Here is a 3,991-nt window from a genome sequence, read left to right as displayed (position 1 = left end):
GGGCAATTGCTCCAGTCTATCAAACCTATGTGTCTTCCTTTCCCACCCCTCCACTACCTCTTATGATCCATGCATCCTAACATATAGAAGTGTGCATCACATACTTGGCATGACACTTGGTTCTCAGGCCTCTAGGGGTGTGTGTGTGTGTGTGTGTGTGTGTGCGCGCGCGTGCGCGTGTGCGCGCATGCTTGAAATCATTTGTAATAGATGTGTCTGTATATCTAAACCAGCACATAAGAACTCAGAAGAATTTTTGTTGTAACTTAAATATTTGTGTAGCATTTTATAATTTGCAAAGTGCATTAACATCAACCATCTCGTTTTACATTTTCCTACCTCGAATGTATTTTGAGGAAGTAATTGCCTCACACTTTGGAGAAATGACTGTGAACAAGAAAGGCTAAGTGAGATGTCCAAGGTTACAGGGAAAAGGAGGAGCACGGGTGGGACACCTGAATTCCTTTACCCAATGCCATGCTGGCCCCAGAGATGGAAAATATATTTTTATGATACTCAATGGGTGAAACTGAAGAATGATACTCTTCTCTTTACTACTTCTTTTCAATGTACATTCCTTTGAGAAACATGTCCAGTGTAACCTGGGTAGCATTATATACATATATATGAGGATTAAATTTCATTACTATATAGCATATATTCTATTATTCTGAATACTAATACCCATTAAAAATAAGGTTCTTAAATGCCATCGGCTTATGCAATTTTGAGAGAGTTCTGGTATAGTACACTGCGCACTTTCCTTCTAAACACACACACATACCACACACACACACACACACACCACATACACCCTATATAGTGTATCAGAAGTTAATAAATATTAATTAATCAAGCTCTTTAAGCTTAAATATCCAACCAAATTCCTGTCTAATTTAGCGTAAAGTAAAAATATCAGAATTTGTGTTGCTCCTACCCGTCACACATATTTTTTTTCATGGAAAAGCATTTGGATTTTGACACTTTAAACGTTTTTGAAAATGTTGATAAACACAAGCTGTACTTGGAGCTGGGTGACAGGCATGCTTTCAACATATTGGATTTTTATCCGAGAATGTGACTTTTTCTGAAAATCATTCAATCTCAGGCCTTTTGCTGCAGGTAGGTTCCACGGGAATGCACAAAAAAGAAGCAGGGCCACAGTCCCCATGGGAGACTGTAGTTTCTTTAAAAACAGGCTGCTGTTACTTCCTGTGAAGTTCATAAAGTCCCTCTCCCTTTGCTTAGTCATCCAGAATGAAGCCTGGTGAGTCAGGCTCTCTTCCTCTTCCTTGCTGCTCCGACACTGCCTTCAGTCAGACTTGTCAGGAATATTAAGGATGGCTTTACTGGCCATGACCTCTCTTCCAAACTGCAAAGGAAAATTCCTTTTAATTCTGTGGAAAGGCTTCTCTCCTGAGTCAAATACAACATAAAAATATGCTGCTGCTCCTGGCTGTGTCATCTGCTTCACGGCAGAGTGCTGGGATGTCCAAAAGCACTGTCTGTTGTCCCTGTGCCCGGGGAATGAAGGCATTTCTAATGTCATCAGTGGTGTCCTGGCTGATGGCACAAGAATGACCTGGTGCTGGAGATGATGTCTCTTATCATCTTGTTACCGAATTAAGTCATATGGACCCTGCTTAGGCCCAAGCCCGGCCGAGGCTCTCTGCCTTGGAAGGGGAAGGTTCTTTTTCTGTTCAGGTTAAAGTAGGTGAATTACAAAACCGAAGGTGAGATGGACACAGCACAAGCTTTATTCAGTGGCCAAAGAATGGAGAAGCAGTTCACAGATCAACTTCTCACCCACCTGGCGAGAAGGATTTAATTTTAGAGTAAAGACAAAGGGAGGAGAAGTGAGGCTAATGATGGGGAGGCATATGCATTAGTCTACCGGGGAAGGGACAGGGCTATTTTGAGGGAGTGGGATACCACCCCAATTTTATCCTTTTTTGGTCCTTAATGTCTGGTCATGCCACTGGTAGGTGTGTCATTTAATATGCTAATATAGTAAAATCAATGTATAATGAGATTCAGGGTCTGTTTTAGGTCAGATTCATTGCCATCTTGGTCCCAGCTGGTTCCTTCTGTTTTTTTTTTTTTCTTTTTTTGTGTGTAACTTCTTTTCTTATGTCTGGACCCTTTAACTTAAAGATTTATGTTCACTCCTGCTAAAGGTGGGGAGTTGGCAGGTTTTGAGCAAGGACGCTCCTGCTAAAGATGGGGGTTGATGGGTTTTGAGCAGCTTTGGCAACAATGTCTCTCAAATAGAACACACCATTTCCCTCAGCTCTTAACGAACTGCCCCAGTGTAGCATTATACTTCTCCACCTCTACCACCACCTCTGCCAAAGCTCTGCCACTGAATGGTAGTGGCCAATGGGCAGAATGAGGACACAGTAGTCAGATAAGCCTCCTTTGGCCAGGGCAAGGTAGCAATGCGTGCCAGTGTTGACCACCAGATGCTTTCTACTTCAGGGCTGGCAGGGCAAAACCAGCAAGGGCCTGGAGTCCGGGGAGGTCTGCAAGGCTGCTTCTGGTGAGGAGAAGACTTGTTATCACTGCCAGTAGATGGGTGCTTCCTTCCTGCATCTGTGCAGAGATGATAGAAAATGTACATACAGCTTTTAAATAAATCATTGGTCATATAAGTAAGAATGATTTCATCTTCTGTGTGTGGGTTGGATATAAAACACCTGTTTAATTTTAACCATCATGATTGTGAGCCAGCCTTGTGGAAGTGGGAGAAAGCCATCTGCTCCAGAAAGGTGATTATGAGTAACATAATGAAGCTTCATTTGGCCAGCACTGATTGGGGCAGAATTGCATGGTGATCACGACAGCTTGGAGATCGGGAAAATTGGGTTTGAATAGGAACTCTTCCACTTACTACCATTGTAAACTCAGACAATTGTTTAACCTCTTTTAGTCTTTGTCCCTTTATCTACAAAGTGCAGATAGATAATCATATCTACTTCACAGAGTTCTTGTGAGGATTAAATAAGAAAATGCATGTATAGCACCATGCTTGGCACATAATAAGCATTCAATAAACGGTTGCTATTACAAGAAATTTGGCAACAATTTCATAAGCAAGATTTATTACTGATTCAAGAGCTCATAGCTATTTTTAAAACATTTTTGAAACCTTTGTTCTTTGCTATAAAACTTAATATAAACACTAATAATGTGAATATTCCTGTCTGTTACAATGTCACTCTTAGAGTTATTATGGGAATTTCCAATCCTACATTTCTTCCTTCTTTCCTAGTCCAAGCTTCTGCATATTTTGCCAAATTCCACCAAATCATGACTACTTCACTTTGAGAAAGGATCCATTTGCTGCTCCTACTCAGTGTCTCAAAGTACTGATCTCTGCAAACTTGATTTTCCACACCCCCTTTGCCAATTGTTTTCTGAAAAGATATGGCTAATGGGAGACAAAAATGGGAAATTGGAGGACTAAGGGAGAGAAGCTAGGTTACTTCTTTGCCATCTCCCTTGGCTTTGGGCTGCATTTCTAGCATAATCTGAGTCTCCATTATTTCATCTCTTTCTGGCAGACCTCTCTGTGGTCACAGTTTCCACTGGGCAGCTCTCTGAGTGACTGCTCCTCTGTGGGTTCAGCTTCTGTCTGGATGCTCTGTGTTCAGGCCTTTGGTAGCATCACCTCCTTTGTCTCTCCAGCTCTAGAAGAACTTTCGGCTGATACTAATCTCTGTGTGTTGACACTAAACTCTGAGTATCCTCACCATTCCCTCACTGTGTTTAGCTCCTCCTATTCCTTTGTAACCAGTGGCCTCTATTAATAACCTCTATTGGACTACTTGGTCTGGGTTCTTCTGCTGATTAGACCTGACTGATTCAATCATGGTGATTCCACAGCTGTTTTCTAAGCAACTGACCTAGTGTAGAAATTTGATTTTTAGTGAGCTTTGCCTTTGAGAGGACATTTACAAAAATACGTATTGAAATATGATTCATTTCTTTC

The 3,991-nt window shown here is 41.5% G+C and overlaps 1 pseudogene; it reads right to left on the bottom strand.

The window, feature by feature from the left end:
* Positions 1 to 985: 985 nt before the first annotated feature.
* Positions 986 to 2,620, bottom strand: LOC132376085 (CWF19-like protein 1; annotated as a pseudogene).
* Between the last annotated feature and the right edge of the window lie 1,371 nt (positions 2,621 to 3,991).

This window comes from Balaenoptera ricei, chromosome 12, assembly GCF_028023285.1.
Source record: "Balaenoptera ricei isolate mBalRic1 chromosome 12, mBalRic1.hap2, whole genome shotgun sequence".
In the NCBI taxonomy this organism is placed as follows: Eukaryota; Metazoa; Chordata; class Mammalia; order Artiodactyla; family Balaenopteridae; genus Balaenoptera; species Balaenoptera ricei.
Note: the sequence above shows the minus strand (reverse complement) of the source record. Positions and strands in the feature narration are given on the sequence as shown.